This window comes from Patella vulgata, chromosome 3 (assembly GCF_932274485.2).
Source record: "Patella vulgata chromosome 3, xgPatVulg1.2, whole genome shotgun sequence".
NCBI lineage: Eukaryota > Metazoa > Mollusca > Gastropoda > Patellidae > Patella > Patella vulgata.
Genome location: NC_065881.2, coordinates 19,203,602 through 19,222,039, shown reverse-complemented (window position 1 = coordinate 19,222,039; position 18,438 = coordinate 19,203,602). Strand labels below are relative to the sequence as shown.

At 32.6% G+C, this 18,438-nt stretch overlaps 1 protein-coding gene across 4 annotated transcripts in view; it reads right to left on the bottom strand.

Moving 5' to 3' along the window:
- Positions 1-18,438, bottom strand: part of LOC126815477 (fibroblast growth factor receptor 2) — an 85,110-nt gene that overhangs the window by 57,846 nt on the left and 8,826 nt on the right. Inside the window, exon 1 of one of the 4 annotated variants that reach the window (XM_056099479.1) lies at positions 6,401-6,420. The exons of 2 other annotated variants lie outside the window; for them this stretch is intronic. The gene's annotated coding sequence lies outside the window, so the exon portion shown is untranslated. Of the gene's footprint in view, positions 1-4,491; positions 4,688-6,400; positions 6,421-18,438 lie in introns of those variants that run through there. One more of the 4 variants, XM_050541138.2, reaches the window with a different exon arrangement.

Genomic DNA, 18,438 nt, shown 5'->3' with positions numbered 1-18,438 from the left:
TTGTCTTATTGGTTTCTCTTTGTTCATGTTTGGTGCAGTTCTCCTGCACTTACTATTAGAATATCCAAAAGTAAAATCAGCAATCCATGTGACAACTAGTGCAAGTATTTGACCTTAAAGTATAACATTTTACATTACGTACATGTCTCTATGCACTAATGCTTCAATTAATAAAGAATATTGCACAGAAAGAAAGATTCCGGAAGAAAGTAAGCTAAATCAATATTTTCTAAACTATGATGATCAATAATTCTACAAAATTCTATGATGAAATTAAATACGTTCATTTTTATTTAAAGCTTTCTTTCATTCAGTCATTGTTTAATGGGTATCACAGAGTCCACGAACATGTGGGAGTACGTATAAAATTGTAAAAGATTCCAGAAGAAAATAAGCGTAATCAATGTTGTAAACTATCGTCATCAATATTTCTACAAAGCCTGATTATGATGAAATTAAAGTTGTATACTTTTTAAAAAACTTTCTTTTATTCCACTGTTGTGTCATCGGTAGTGGCAGACGCAGATATTAAGACGGTCAGGGTCCTCTTCTGAGAAAATTTGGAAAAATGAGGTTGTCAGGGGTGATTTGTGGCCCATCATCTGGACTCGATTATAACATTTAATTTCATCAACAACATCACCCCAATCAACTTAAAGCTCAAATTTACGAATATTTTATACTGTTATTTGGGGGTTTTGGGGGGAGGCACATGGACCCTGCCACTGTTTATGGGTATCACAGAGGTCACAAACGTGGGAGTATTAAATAAATTTAAGTAACTATGTAGGTATGTAAGTAGCTTTATATATGGGATAAAAATAGAAGAGATTACAACAATAGAATTATTCCATATAAATATCAAATGTCTACGTTCTTTGATCTCTTGGTATTTCAGTTTTTATTTTTATAACACAAGTTAAAGCACTGAAGAAAGTGTGTAAGAAAAACGCAGTAGAACAATGGCAGTATTTAATCCTCTTAACACCTCATTGTACTTGAAGGATTTTTTTTTAGAGTCCTGCTTGTTTATAAACCTCCTAATTGTTCTTTTGTTTATATTAACAACTACATAATCTTTGATCCTTCCGACGATCTGTCAGTTAATTCAATGGACGTGTTCTATCTTTAATGGAGATGAAATCAAATTACAACTTCTTGATATCTAACTCCAGAGTTTTTCTCTGAATATCTACAATATCACTATTGTGGAAACTGGAAGCAGACATTAAACCATAAGCTTCTGAACCACTAATTTCGGTTTTAAATCCACCTCATTCTGTAAAATTATGTTCAAAGCCTCTATAGACATCACAAATTAAATGGTTTTCAATGTAAAATATTCATCGATATATATCTGAATTAAATTGTAATTATCGTAATTAAAAAATAGTTTTGAATTTTGCCAACAAAACAACTATTCATTGACCCAAGTGTACTTGTTCCTTTGGTTAAACTTTGAAGATTTTTTTTTTTTTTTTGCTCAAACAAATTACAATGCTGTGTTCAACTAACCATGTCATGTCTGCAGATACTGTCTCAGTAATTATGCAATTAGCAGTCTCCATCATTTGTTTGTCTGTCACATCAAATATATTATGTGAAATAATTAGACATGAATCTTGAACATTCTTCACTTTAGGTATTTTATATAAAATGAATAAAGTCTTTTTAAAAAAAAAAAAAAAAAAAAAACAAACAGTTTTTATCTTTGTGTATGATTAACACTCAAAACAGACAAAACTGAATGGTTGAATAGGTCGAACTCAGAATTATTCACTTTATGCATTTTATAAATTGAATACATATTTTAAACACAACTACATTTTTACATTCGTGTTTGAGAAACATCCAAAACAGATGAAGCTAAATGGTGGAATATGTCTCAGAATCATTCACTTTATGCATTTTATAAAATAAATACAGGTTTCTTTTTAAAAAAACCCAAAAAAAACACAAGATAAAATGTAATTTTTACCTTTGATCATGACAACATCCAAAACAGTAGAAACTGAATGGTTGAATAGGTTGTTGAAATAAACTAGTCCGTATATAAAGGTAACCCTAATACCGTAATTAGTATAATACACAGATAAATGTTTATACATATATATAGCCTAAAGCTGTATTATATTAATCTTCTCATATATCTATATTATTACTTACTCTTCTATCTTTATTCCACATCAATTTATTTATAACAATGTATCTATTAATACTTACATCACGTTTTCAGCTAATAGTCATTTATTTAATTATTTATTTATTTATTTATTGATTTTTTTGTTTATGTAAATATATATAAGCTATGCTTTGAAATTTGTACTGGAGATCAATTTATGTAAGCTTTGGCTTGTTTTCGAATCCATTATATCAGCATGGTTTTTATTTGACATAAGAGAGAGAGAGAGAGAGATGGAGGGAGAGAAGCTGTCTCAATTTTATTTTAATAATTTGCTTAAGCATAGGGGATCTTTAGCAGTGGAAGAAAATTGCCTGACTTTGAGCAAACAACCAAGGTTGGACATATTTGACAACCCTAATCCTTGTCACATTCAAGCTGGGAATCAACCCCCCCCCCCCCAACACTGTTTTTTAACAGTGAAGAAGGATTCAATACAGATATAAAAAGTCACATCATTCCTCGATCTACTTGATCAAACAATTAATATTAAAGACAGTCCAGACATTTAAACAAAGTAATACAATTTGTTAAATCTAAGATAGCAGATTACTTCTGACAAAATTAAAAGTATGATTCAACAAAGGATCAATTTGACAGTTACCAAAAAGGTGGACTTATGGCAAAATTAATCAAGGTATTATCTTCTGTCTTTAATTAATGTCAAAATCTCTGGGAAGACACTTCACCAGAAAAATAAATAAGGTTCCTATCCCTTTAAAAACATCACCTATCCATTAATATTGCATAACATTGATTCACGAGGCCAGCATATACTCAATGACATCTTAAACACTTATAACTGACCAGTGTCTAGTATATAATAGATAAATCAGACGAGTATAATAGATCTAAACTGACCACTACATGCCATGTGTATAATACTGACTAGAGAGGGATTTATTAGCAGGTGCTTGCAGCACGATTGGTTAATCTTCAATGACATCATGAGCCTAAAGCTATATCAATATAAGATTAAAATATACAAGGTACTAATTGTTTATAAGTATGTATTACATCGATAATCCATCAACAATTAAATGAATACCCTTGTTTAGTTTTATTTATGACCTGTATATCATTTTCTTTAAATTTACTGGCATGTGCATGTTTTCAATTCAAATCAATTACGTCTTAAAATATATGGTTTCAAATTTTGAATTTAATGTTTTTAGTTCATCTTTTATATTCCTTAGGACTAAAATACTTCAGTTATTTCAAATCAGTATTATGCCTTATATTTGGTTTGAAATTAATGATTTTTGTTAATCTTCTATTCTCCTCAGAAAAAACAGGACCTCTAACTAATGTCACTCTTTGAAACAGGTTCTTACCCTTTAAATCATGTGTGAAGTGCATCACACCAACAGGCCCTTACATCAAAATAGGGATTAGTGAAAGCAGAATAAAAGAGGGTTTTTTTTTTCAATCAATAAAAAGAGGTATAGAAAACAAGGTCTCTATTTTGAAGAACTGTGAAAAAAGCGGATGTGAACCCTTTTATTATGGTAATAGTTTAGGGGTCAGGGAACCCATCATCTAGGTGTGTGTGTACAACCGTACGACGCACAACATATGTGATGGTATGCTTTTACACAAATCTTTTTACAAATATGACTAACTTCTCAAGTTAACTCTTACATCTGAAAATGCCATTCAATTACCGTTATTATTCAAATTTAAAGTAGCTAAGTCTCTAACTCAATATCATCCAAAATCTTCAACATTGAAAACACAAATTATTTGTCAATTTCAATCAACATTGATGCTGTGATCTTACCGGAAAAAGATGGGCTTCTGATATCCAATATTTAAGACAAAATAAACATTTTGCCATTGGTACACGAATCGTGTACCATAATGCGTTTCAACCCCAGTTCTAGCAAGAGACTCAATGAACGAGGCTAGACATATTGCACCAAACCAAACGGCGTATGTAGACTGGAATAACCAGGCGCTAGAAATTTGCATTCGATTGAGACTGCGGTCTTATTTCGCGGAACATAACTGATTTGAAATTAGAGTAAAAACGGAAACCATTGAATGTATATCAGTTTATATACATTCATATTACAGTATTATATGAGTTGCGACCCACTTGTGTCAATTTCTAGGTCCCAAATGTTAGCGATTTAGCTCCTTTAACCACATAAAAATTAAAAAAAAAACCCAACAACATTATTTTAACTGTTAAACCATAATTATAATTAACAAAATAATTATAACAAATCTGTTAAATATGAAGAAATGTTATGAAAGGATAGGGCTCATGAAAGCCTAGATGACCGTCATAAAATTCCTTTACATACCTTTTCATTCCAACAGGTCGAAGTTCACCAGAAACTTCCAAATTTCTGAGGGTAAGAAGAGATATCCATGGGATTAAAGGAAAAACCAAACAGTAATCCTAGAAGTTGCCCATCTCAATGTAAGATGTGTTATACCAGCTAACACAGTAGAAGACACCTGCACACTGATAGCCAGTTTGAGGTTATATCTCTTAAGGGGGTTCTAGTTGGGTTGGAGGGGAGTTACAGCTTGGTATGTGCAAAGAAAGGTGTGACGACACTCAGGTTTAGGGACAATAGTTAACAGCATTTTATAAAGACTGCAAACTCAATGCACACATGACATGGACTGTTAAATTGAGGAGCAGATTTAAAAACTTCAAAAGCCTTTTTTTTCTACATCTATCATGATTTTGTTCAAAACTTGATTCTTTTATTTCAGTTTCTTTATAATGCACTTTCCATAACATAACATCAGTTATCTCAATCAAGAGAAATAATCTGATGTATGCACACTGTATGTGAGTAAAGTTACCCTTACAAGGGCCCCGAAGTTGCGACAAAAGAATACCATCTTGTTGTTAGTTTCAGCTATTGTTTTATTTGTTTTTTGGCTTCTAGAACAAAGCCCGATTTGTCCGTATGTAAACAGCCTTCAGATACTGATGAAAACAAATTCCTCTACGCATCACATTCAAATTCAGCAGACATAGTTTTCAACATTTCAATGCCATGCATGGAATAATTACAGAATAGTTTCCGAGGGAAAAAGGCAGTTATTCAGAAGACGAATAACAGAAATGGAGAAGAAAACGTATGAAAGAATTTGCAGCACAATAACATAAAGAGCAAATGTTCAATTCAAATAATTGAAAACGTTTTGATGTTTCAAAAACTTTTAAAAACAATTTTATGGGACTCCGTGCTATACAGCATTAATATTCATTCAATTCAAAATCTTTCATGAATTTTCTGTTCATTATCTCCAACTTTTTCATGCGTTCTCTTCACATTATTGTTCTAAAATTTCCACAAATTTTACAAATTTTTTCCAAGTAGTAAATTAATTGATCTAGTATCTGACATTTAGAATGTATTATAAATATCATTAAAAAAACTGGAAAAAAGACAAAAGTCTGTGCCAAACAAAATGACAGGCACCAGATGGATTGTGTCGGACAAAGCCTTAATTGGTGCCTGACAATGTCTTTGACAGGTGTCTTATTTCCAGACATGTACATAAACTGTAAAAAAAAAGGTAACTTTAGTTTAGGCCTACAGCTTTAATGGAATAAATAAAAAGACGTCAACAACAAAATATTACAGGATTAACTTGTTTCTAACCATGTAACAAAAGTGAAATGTTGTAGTTTTATAACCCAAAATTTCTGTTTTCACAAGCTTGATAAAAAAGAAAAAAACAGAGAGAAAAACATCAGCTAAAGAAATCTTATTGGGTACATAGATCCTCGAAAGTGACCTATTTAAAATCTGCTTCTATCATCTGTAGAATTTTCACAACAACGAAAACAAAACAAGTAACCCTGACAAGTAAATAAGGTTAAAGGCTGCCACCAAACAAAACCAAATTTTATCTGCTAAGCTGAACGCAAATATGTCCGTCCGACTACACTACACATGGGTCGATACCAAATGTCAACGTACAATTGATATCCAGAGTATCAACCCGGACAGGTAGTCCCGACTTAAAAATGTTGGTATTTTCACCCCCAAATTTCGGAAAGTCTTTTTAAGTATAAGCGTATGAAAAGTTAGGTCTATCTTTAAAAACCAAAAAGTTTGTTTTAACCAATTACACACATCATTTGACATCTTGGGGAAAAAAAAAACACATGAAAGGTAAGGAATGTCTTTTTAAAAAAAAAAAAACAAACAAAAAGGTCCCCAGGTCACAAAAAAAAGAAACTACCTGATTCAATTAAGTCTTTTGTGCACCTGAACAGTTAGACCAATCAATTCTCAATAAAATGAAAAGTTTGTTTTAATCCTCGAGGTCGACTGAATCAACTAAGCAGATCACCATTTTACTATCTTCAATTAAAAAAATAAATCAAAACAATGCATGAAAAGTGTCATGGTTGGCTTCTTTTTTTTGAAAAAAAATAATTTCCAAGCAAATTAAAAGTTTGTTTTAGTCTTTGAATTCTACTGAATTAACTTTATCATGATTTGTCTATCTGGAAACAATCAAGACAAACAGAAATCTAGCATAACATGAATTTGAAGTTTTTATCCCAAAAGATTGAAATGTTCTCTTACGTTGATGATTTACATATTTTGCAATCTATTGTTATTTTTTATTTATTTTTTATCTCTTAGCATAAAACATAAAGATCGTGTCATTTTTTTTTTTGCAGAAAATATCTACAATAACTGGAATCGTGCCATACTATATTGGCAGCAATGATTACCAGCATAATTCAAACAGCCTATGAAAAAAAATGTAACAAACTTTTAACCAATCATAGGTCTTGATTAATCATGTATCGTATATATCAATGTAATTTTGGTACCATATCATGATTTTATGGCTGCGTAGGTAAATAGGTAAATTCTGCTATATACATACGTAAGTTGTTTCTCTAACTTCCTGTATCGCCAACAAAGTACAAAAAGAATATTCTGAATCAAAGTCACTGCTTGTCAGTTGCTGAACTATGCTGTGAAAAATTAGATCTTGTCTGAAATCGATCACAGACTTTGTAATGAAAATTCCCATTCCATTCTTAACTTGTCATTCATTACATTCTCAGGGATTTCACAAACAGTTCAATGACCAGTCACAAGGTTATAAAACTTATCTAAAAAAAAAAATGAAATTTGGATCTTCAAAAAGAAAAACAACAAAAGATGATAATGAAATCAAATTATGCAAATTAGTTCAGTGCACATATGTCAATCATTTTAAGATGCTTCATCACTAGAGCCCGCCTCCAATTTCCCACATGTGGTGTATATTGGTGCCATATTGGTTCAAAATCAACAAATGTATGGTATAACTTCTACTTGATCGAGTATGGCAAGAATCCAAACCCTGGCATGTAAATACACTTATAAATATTAATACAGACATCCTAGAAAAATACATGGAATTACACACAATCCAAACTCTATCCAGGATCCACATTGATTGATATTAAAATGTTCATTGTATTTTCATTTCATTCACAATCAGGAAATTCAACTCTTTATTCCTTTTACCTTCCAGATATTCCAAATGAAAGTGCAAATATCTCAAGTTCCTGAATATTTTCTTTGATTGCTTGATAAAGACGAGAGTATCCTCGTCGAAACGTCGCTTAGTATCAAACTCAGTAATTGTGTATCCATAAAATTGTACCTTGTGTTCCTGAACATTACTATCAATGAACAGACAGCCACTTTAAAAGTTAAATCCCATGACATTTCCATTAAAAATTACATTTAATGGAGCTGATTGTCCTCTGATTGTTATTTGAGGGATATTTGACTTCCTTGTTGACAATATTGTGAAAGATGAATCATGAACGAGAATATCAGTCCAAAAATGCTTTAATTTACAAAGATATTTACAAAGACTGATGAATTTAAAAAAGTCCCAATATTTGACATCCCCTGCAGATGATATAAACAAACCTGTGCCACCTGTAAGTGTTAGGTAAAATCTTTTGATGGACCTCTGTTTAGTCTGATTGAATCCAAGCTGGGAGATTATCTGTTGTTGATATTTTGTTTTATTCTTTAAATTAAAAGTTGAATAACCTATTGAAATACATTAAGCTGTGAAAAATTGATATAAATGGGGTTTAACATTCCACTGTTCTGCTCCAACTGGGCTAATGAAGATGGGCATACACCATACAATGTGCTATGAGGGAAACTTATACAGACAGCGGCGCTACAGCCTACTCTTATATCAAATTCCAACTGTCACTCCAATGTGTACACAAGACCTCGGTTTTTCAACCCATCCAAACAACTAGACAGTTGTCCATGTCAGGGACTCTGTACTGCACCACTGACAAGGGGATACCACACCAGAAAATCTCAGGATACTATCCAAAAGACTCAAATGATGATCAACAGTTTTAACAACAACATATATATCTGAATCTGGTAGGAAGAAGCTTCTGTTCCTTTACAGAAAGGTCAAAGCACCAAAATTTCACTTAAAACATTGGAAAGATGAGAGAAGCAAGGTTTTGTATCTTGTTTTAGATGTGTTAAAAGATTTGTGAATTTGTACTGTACGTAAAAATCAGGTAATCTGTGGCATCTTTAACATAGAGTCTACACAGAATAAATAAATATACATACAGATTTACATGTACGTCAGATAAAACACAAGTTCTACACTTGCAGAATATAAACCTAATTCTATCTGTTGGAGATGCATAATTTAAAAGTTTTTTAAACTTTACAATTTAATGTATCCCAATTATGAGTTATTAGGGTTACAGAAATTTATATTGTCGGGGGTGGGGGCTGTCAGCATAATGGGGGCAAAATGGGCCTTGAGGGCTTACTCCCGAGACAATTTCTAAACTAATAAATACATATTTGCAAATAAATGCTCAGTGACATCAGAGGGATTTTAAGTAACATCAATTCATTTTCAGCTTTTTTAAATGAAATGCATTAATTACTTTAATTAAGAAGCATCACACGTCTTTCATGACATTACTAAATTATTTCAAAAGTATCAAAAAAAAAAATGGTCATGCATTTCTTTCAAGAACCTTTCTGGTTCTCCAAAATCCATCATGTTCTGGTGGGCAAGCTATCAACAACCACCAATAAATTTCACTTCCAGTAATTATCACAGCAATGAAAGATGGCTGACCATTGAGAAATAACTGCCAAATAGTTGGGCTAACTATAAATGATTTGAATTTGTTGTGTGGTGGCTTACTTCATCAGAGATTGTTGATTGAAAACTAATGTATTTATAATGGAGTAAGAGTCATTATTTCAAATACTTTTTTCAATTACATTGTATTAACAAATTTTACTCTAAGTTTAATGAGAATATGAACTGTATAAAAACAACTAGGTATAAAATCACTTAAAGAGACAATCTATAGCATGGAACTAACAAGATGAAAATATCACCTGTAGAAAATAAAATGAAATGAAATGGGGTTTAACGTCGTACTGTTCTGCTGCGGAAGACCTGTATAAAAATACTAGGTATAAGATTACTAAGGCCACATCAATTTAATTTTCTGTTCACCTGGAACACCTGTAAAACATTTTCCTTCTTATTTCTTCGGGAAAAAGACATCCAAAAAAACAAAAGTACTTGGTTCTGATATAAGTAATTATTTAATTATAAAGACCCCGAAAAAAAGAAAATGATATTGGTGTGGCCTTAAAGAGACAATCTTCCATCATGGAACAGCCAAAAGTAATTACATATTCCTGATGTGCTTAAAACCTGCTTTGATTTAAATTTCCTTTTTGCAATACTTTGAATGGTATTGACCAACGTTCTTAGTAGGACCACCAATTTTGAGCTGAATGTTTATAGATAGAAATAAGTTATACTTCGGTCTTGTATAAGATGATAACGATGGTATCGTGGAATCAATATCAAATAACGAGAACTTTAGATAGAAATAACCAGTTTACAGTCTACAAGTCTAAACTTACCTTTTTGTCATCAATATTGTATCTTTAATGCCTTTAATATCATCCCAATGAACCTTACAGTTGTTGCATATTTGTGTATTTGTTTTTATTTCAATGTCTTTTATATATTACAATACACCACCTTTAGTCACGAATACTGCGCCTTTAATACCATTCGCTTTAATCTTACAGTAGGTGTTATTTTTTCTAATTTTAATTCCTATCAACATCTCACAATAAAATATAATGGATCGTTCTACATCACAACGAATTGAGATCATTTTCCAACAAACTGATACTAATGACAGTAATCTTAATAACATAAGTAAATCAATAAGTAAAAAAAAGTCCCCAGAGAAAAATATGATGTAGACTATAAAATCAGGAACTCCCACATAAAATAAGAAACTCCCACATAAAATGAAAAACTCCCACATGAAATTAGTTTTATAAAACATGTGTTTTTTGAGAATGTCATATATTTTGTGTTAATGATTCAATGATTGCAAGAAATATATTTTTTCTATTAAGTGAAGAAACTGATTTAAGTCCGATCTTGAATACATTAATGACAATTTTTAGTTTTGTTGCAATCTGTATTGTTATTCCAAATAAAATAAAATTTCAATTGGAGAAATAAAATTTTATAACCTCTTACTTTTCTGTGCCATGCAGTGTGCTATGAGGGGAATTTTGCCAGGACGGCAGCTTTTCCACCTATTCTTCATCAAACACCAACATGCGTGTCAATGTGTACACAGGACCTTGCAGCTATGGGGAGGGGGGGCTGATTGATGGGTCCGAAAGATACTGATCTGTTTTATTTTGATTTTAACTGTCAGGTGATCTTTAATGTGCTTTAAATGGTATACAGAGGATTTTTAACATGCAGCAAATGGTATACATGGGATCTTAAACATGCGGCAAATGGTATACAGGGAATCTTTAACATGTTGCAAATGGTATACATGGGATCTTAAACATGCGGCAAATGGTATACAGGGGGTCTTTAACATGCTGCAAATGGTATACATGGGGTCTTTAACATGTGGCAAATGGTATACATGGGATCTTAAACATGCAGCAAATGGTATACAGGGGATCTTTAACATGCGGTAAATGGTATACAGGGGATCTTGAAGATGCTTCAAATACTATAATGTAGCAAGATAAACAAACAGAACTGCCTTCAAAAAAGGGTGTCAAGACCATCAGAATCAAACCAATTTAGTGAAAATTAGAGAGGGTGTGCTAAATCAATTGAGGTGAAGACAAGTTACTGACCCTTAAACTAACAAAGAAATAGCCCAGAGATAATCAACACAAGGATCTGGTACATGTGATGATTGAAGGAATTTGTTGGCTCAAGTTTTCAGATTATTATCACAATATTTTAAAGAGATGGATGAGATGAACAGCAGGCCAGATTTTACTGAAAGGGACAAGAATTTGACCACAAATTACTTCAAGATTAGTGACCAGACATTGTGGAATGCATCCACCTAGGTAGAAGTGGACATTAAGCCCCCAAGAAGAAGAGAGAGACAATCTTACAAACAGTAATGAAGGTTCTAAATTGGGGATTGTGCAATTAAAGCTTGTTGGAATCATATTCATACATGACTATCTGACTATTTGAGGAGGGAGGTTGGGGGCACAGGTTCCAATACCCCAATTTTACAGAGATGATGTACGCCAATCACAGACAATGTCAGGCAAAAATTCTGGTTTTGTGAGACACAATCCCTCTGATGTCCTGTCATTTGACTTTTTTTCAGTGTTCTCATTGATATTATTAATACATGTTCGGCACAACATTCAAAAATACAAATTCTGTAATAACCAACGTTGTCAGGTACATCATTAAATATTATTTTCAAATCTGGTATTCCAGAAAGATTAAGCAATTAAAGATGGGTTCCCGCGTACAAACTGGGTGATTTAATGGTATATATGGACTAAAAACATATTCAAACTAATTAATTTTTCATAACTTTGCTTCAAATCCTTCTCAAACATTGTAATTGCGAAGGAATGTCCTGCTATAAAAATTCGATCAAACCAGGTCATGTTTATGTCACGTGGACTTACCTCTCTTGGAAGTCAGAGGAGAATTCGTTGCATACATAAGACGATGTTGTATTTAGTCGCTTACTAATTATTACAAATATCGAATCATAATTAAATTCTCGGATTATCCAGAAAGTGTTGTACGTCTAACTCTTCATAAAGTTTATCAACTTGTACATCAAGCGCTCAATGTTCGCGTGTGACCTTTGCCATCACGCATGCAAAAATTCCTAATCGTCGGGCTGTTGATTAGGGGAACCCTTACATTTTTGTCCTGTATACGCTCCATGAGTGTTTTTTGGAGAATCCAGTATTTTTTAGTAAGATTGGATATCTCTACATTCCACATATACCAAAATTACCATACTTTTATTGGAAATAACCACCTGATAAATACTTTTCTGGGAACCCATCTTTAGGCACACTGAATTAAAGTTTCTGTCTTATGTGCTTGGTAAAACAATCTGAAAATTTGCATGTTGAAATCTTTAGAGGTTCCACTCATACTTGGTAAAAGCATAGTTGTTGGTTTTATTTTTCAAAATGTCATAAGATTATATAGGACTTGTTTTGGTTTGATTTTAAACTTTAAACTATTTCTGTTTTTCTAGACTCTTTGTATATTTTCTTAGTGAAGTAACAGAGATATGTGGACATTTTCTGGTATTTTCTTTAAAAGGGTCAAAATATAAGTTTACTTTAGGCGGTCATCATGTCCAATGTTTTAGTAAGCAGCGCTTGACCTTTTCCTTTTACAGTAATATTTTTTCTTTTAGTTTTATTCTTTGTAAACCTTTTACAGCTCTAAAGTTTTGTCTTGTAAGTTTTGTCTTTATAAACCTTTTCAAGAACATAAGCTAACTTATAAAGATATCCTTTCAGTCTGTGTGCTTTATATTTGGTGGACTGCAATTCATTTTTCAAGACCATATACTTCCCCTCTGTTTCTGCCCATTCTATTTTTACCCTAGCTGTTCTGTGTTTGAAGTTCATATTTTAAATGTAATCTATTTTAACAAACAGTTTACACTTTAAATTTTGGGGAAAGAAAACATTGAAATGAAAAGAGAGAGAGATGGGGTTTAACGTTTAACACAAATGAAGTCATTTTGGGACTAACATTTGGTTCAATTTTATTTCAATAATTTGCCTGTGCAAAGTTGTCTCTAGCACTGGGAGGATATTAGAGGACCAGGAGAAAACCCATAAGGTTGGACAGGCGACCCTTCTCTTTGCCACGTACTAGAGGGGATTCAAAACCACATCACTCCACTCAATGAAAGACTTATGATTTCACACGCCCATGTTAAACCACTAGACACCCCTGAGAAATGAAAAGAAAATATTATTGTATTTTACATATCAAAACTGAACAGTTCCCTGTATTAATTAAAAACTGTTAAATTAATTTACAAATTTTAATGATTTGATTGATATAAATACTAAAGAAGGAGTTTCATGGCATGTCAGCACCAACCAGGATATTCTGCACCAAATACATCACAATCAAAAGGAGACAAATTAAATAATATCCCAATAATACTTTTATAAACACAGACAGACAGCACAAATTAGAATTTTTAAAAAAAAAAACAACAAACAATCCATTGATTTAAAAATAGTACTACATATTTAATATACACTTGCATTCATCAAGGTTATGTTATTATTAGAATTCAAGAAAACTATGATCATTGAAAGAGAAATCATGGACAACTGGCCTGAAACGCTTGAAATAGTTTTGGGCTTATTTCCAAAACTCAGCGCCATGGCATGCTGGCAGGCAGGCACATATTACAGACAGTTTATCAAGCAAGCCATCAGCTATAAAATATCGGTAATTACAGAGTCATTTCCACCAATCAGCTTTGTCTAAACACAATTATAATGATAAATTGTCCAATCAACTGCTCGGAATGCATGCAGGTTCCCTTAAAGATTCATCTGACCAAATTGAGGTTGCAGGAAGTCTATCAGAGGATTTAGAATGTGTTTATACTCTTAGCCATGTGGAAAACTTTTTATATAAAGACATTAAAAAAAGATGCCGGCTGGAGATTTAATTATACAGAGGAAGAAAAATAAAGTTGATTCGTAAACATAAACTTTCACTAAAGCCGAAAAAAAAAGAAGAATATTCACCCTTACGAATATTTCGTTTTTTAAAAGAGTTGATTTAAAGAAAGTTTTCAGCACTAACGGTTAACTTCACTTAACATTCCAACTTAATTTCTAATTATTTGCACATGTTTGCCAATTTTAAACTTGTGTCATAAACTAAACATGTTTTTGATATTCGGATTGAAATTTAAAATTCATGCATGAAAATTAAAGTGACATTTCCTGTTTTCCTACCATTAATGTTCAGATCTCATTGATAAAGACATCAAAGTCTTTAATTAAATTAGTTTTTTTTATATCAGAATAATTTTTTTAGTTTTTAAAAGAAACAATTTTTTGATTTTATTTTCAAGCATCACCTTATAATTAAAGAATTTTTTAGTTTTATCGTCATTAAGATATTTAATTCTTACAAGTTCCTTGGGGTTTTTTTTTGTCTATATAAAAAATATATTTTTATGAGAATAAAATGAAATGGGGTATAATGTCCTACTTTTCTGCACCAACTGGGCTAATGACAGGCATACAGTGTTCTATGAGGTTAATTTGGCCATGACAGCGGCATTTCTACTGTCCAACTTCTTTAAGAGAGTATTGCTGTTCCCCCTCTCCACCTTTGTATTTTTAATTAAATGTTAATTAAGTTAATCACCAATAATGAAGTCATAATGTGATTAAAATATACCTATAAACCCTCGTCGTCCTATCACAGACATGCTACATTACCCTTGAATTGCCATTAGCCTTTATTTCAAAATCACTCCAGTAACAGTTTTCTTTTGTTTAAAAGTTTAAGATAGCAGATGATGCGTGCATGTTTAATATCAGATGAAAGGGAAAGCGATAGGGGAAGAAATTAACCGAACACTGCTGGAACCTGGACATGGCTATCTGATACTGCTTTTCTCAACATGCGGCATGAGGTCTCTTATAATTTATCAACGCACTTCACTTAATATACTCAAAACTTTTTTTCTTCTTTTAATGCAATACAGAAGCTCTTTAACCTTATCACTCTCATTTTTTTCAGTTTTTGTTACAAAAAGTATTTTCTTTCTTTAGTGAGAAGCTCTAACTTTGTGAATTTTAACCCCTTCTTTCTGTGATAGATGCAGCGGTAAAAACTAAATTGATATTCTACTACAGTACATATTGAGACTGTTTATTTGGTCAGGTTATGGTACAACACCTACTAAAAGCCACTGTTTAGTTAGGGCTGCATTTAATTAAAGTATTTTGAAAGAGAAATAGGTAAAATCTGTTTAACACTTTAGTACTTTCACTAAATTTCTGTTTCACGAACTATGAATTAAACTCATGTAAGTCTCCAAAATATATTCTGAAGTAAAGCTGCTGTTTTTTCGATTTGATCGATATTGAATCGCTTTCAAAGTACACTGTTGTGAAAATTGAATTTCTAAAAGGAATATCACTATCAATCCAAATATGGTTCAATTCTGTTTAGTATTTACAAAGATATAATGAATTGAAAATTTCTCAATGTTGGGCATCCTCTGTAGACAATATAAACAAGCCTCCGCCACTTATTTATCTGCTGTTGATAACTTATTTATGTCACAATCAATTTCAGTACTTGGATTAATGGGTGGGACGGATGGAATAGAAAGGAACTGTGCATATTTATTCGGATGGGCAGAAAACAAAGGTTCCAATGTTTGGTGTGCATGTAAAATAAATCTTGACAATTGGAACAGGAGTAAGAGGAGGCGGAAAGGCCATTCATTATCTGGGTAAAATTTCTCTCACAGAACATTACATGACGTATATATGTGTATGCCGGTCTTCATTAGCCCAGTTGGTTCAGGTGCAGAAAAGTAGACATTACACCCCATCCCATTTCGTTTGTATACAGACAAGAATATCAGTTATAACATATGATGGGGGTCACGATGGCTAAGTGGGTAAGACGCTGGCTCGCTAGTCTGGAGGTTGGGTGTTCGATCCCTGAATTGGCCGAGAAAGTTCAACCAGATTTTCCGGCATGGTTCCCCCTTGTCAGTGATGCAGGACGGAGGGCCCGACAAGGACAGCTGTCTAGTCATTCAGATGGGATGGAAAACCGAGGTCCCGTGTACACATTGACATGCACGTAAAAGATCCCTTGACAGTTGGAATTCAATATAAGAGTAGGCCGTAGTGCCGCTGTCCGGGCAAAATTTCCTTCATAGCACACTGTATGGCATATGCCCCTCTTCATTAACCCAATTAGGAGCAAACAGTAGGACGTTAAACCCCATTTCATTTATAACACATGACAATATGAAAATGAGAATCAAAACATGCTTATCAAAAAGAAATGCACAGTAACTACTTAGTTCTCCTGAACCTTGAAAGAAAAATTTATTAACGAGATTCAAGTTTTTACTTCATTTCATCAAAAAGCCTTTTAATTCAAATTATTGGCATCTTTTTTCCCCCACTTTCTGACCTTTCAATGCGTGATGATGGCTTTAATTTTTGATTCTTTAGGAAATTAGAAGATGTTTTCTTCAAGATTGCATTTATGGTGTGAAAAGGTCAAATGTTGTGCAGTAAAATCCTCCAATTGTTGATAACCTTTAAAGTCGTCGATTGTTATTTGCATGTTGAGGATCATATCTAATTCTCCACTGCTTAATCCACATTAAAATGTCCTCAAATTGATATTTTAACATTCAATTAAGAAAACAAAATCCAAATATCAACCGTAGAAAATCTCTTTGGTTAGATTCAATTGGATTAAAATGAGGTCCATCATAGATTTCAGTGAAAATTAAAGGTGGTAATGGCTAGTTTTGACAATATCCTGTATATTATCTCAACCGGAGAAAACCCACGAGGTTGGACAGGCGACCTTACTACTTGTCACATACAAGCGGGGAATTGAAACCATGCTACTCGACTCAATGATAAGACCTTATGATCCAACATGCACGCATTAACAACCCCCCCCCCCATATCTTTGTAAATACTGTACGAAAGTGAGTGTCTTTATTTCAGAGATTAAACATTTTCATAATAGTGTAGTTTCCACAGGATTCAAAATCTCTCAAGTGATAGGCAGAGACTTTAACTGTTTTGCTTTGGTACTATCTATTTTCAGGAATAATTACCAAAATTATTTTGTTATAATCTCACCCATCATAAAGCCAGGAAGTGAGTCCTTCCTTTAGAATGCCAAACTGGTAAAGGAAGAAAAGAATGTACTGTTTACCTTAGTTTACAATAGTTAAATATTTTAAAGATTTTTTTTGAAGAAAAGTCAGTTCGAAAATGGAAAACTTTTAATCCATTTCCTCCTTGGCCTTACCTGGTACAAACATTTATCGACTCCCCGTCCCTTTTCTTGAAACAATTTGTTGGCAATTCTTTCAAAGTATTTTTTCATCCAAACAGGGGGAAAAGATATTTTTGAAAAAAATCAATAGGATTCCTTATATAGTTTCAATTCCCTGTTTAAAACTGACAAACTTTATGAAATTATTTAAAACTAAAGATCAAAGAGGCAAGTGCAATAAGCATTCGATGCTAAATAAACATTTAAGACTCCACAGCAGAATTTCACATCTAAACTCTCTTTTGTTATAAAACATTAATTCCTAGAACTAGACACCAGGATGCACTCTTCAAAAATTCCATAAATTCCTGATAAGGACCCCCACTTGAGATTCTTTCAGTATAACACAAAATATTTATTCATGTTTAAGGTAAAGTCAAATTATATTTTGATATTTCAAATTTAAAACAAGTAGGTCCAGGGATTTTTATGGATGGAAGGCAGCAACACATTTCAGACCAACTTGATCAGATTAAAATTTTGTTTGGTATTTATATTTCTGCCTTCACTTCATATAAATCTGATTGGTTCACGAGGGAGGTCATGCAGTTGAACTTTGACTGAATGCCGTAAACTATTTTTAACTTTGGGGTTTTGCTTCGTTCTCTACTATTCTATAGATATCGAGCACACCTTGTGTAAAACATGACTAAACAGATCATTTCATGGCTAATATGTTATATCAAAGAGAAGATTTTTAAATTTTTTATTCAAAAATCCTTCCAGACTCCAGTGTCATGAAGACACAAAATTTATAAATAATTGATGTTGCTGTTTCATTCATTTTTTCTTGGGGGGGGGGGGGGGGG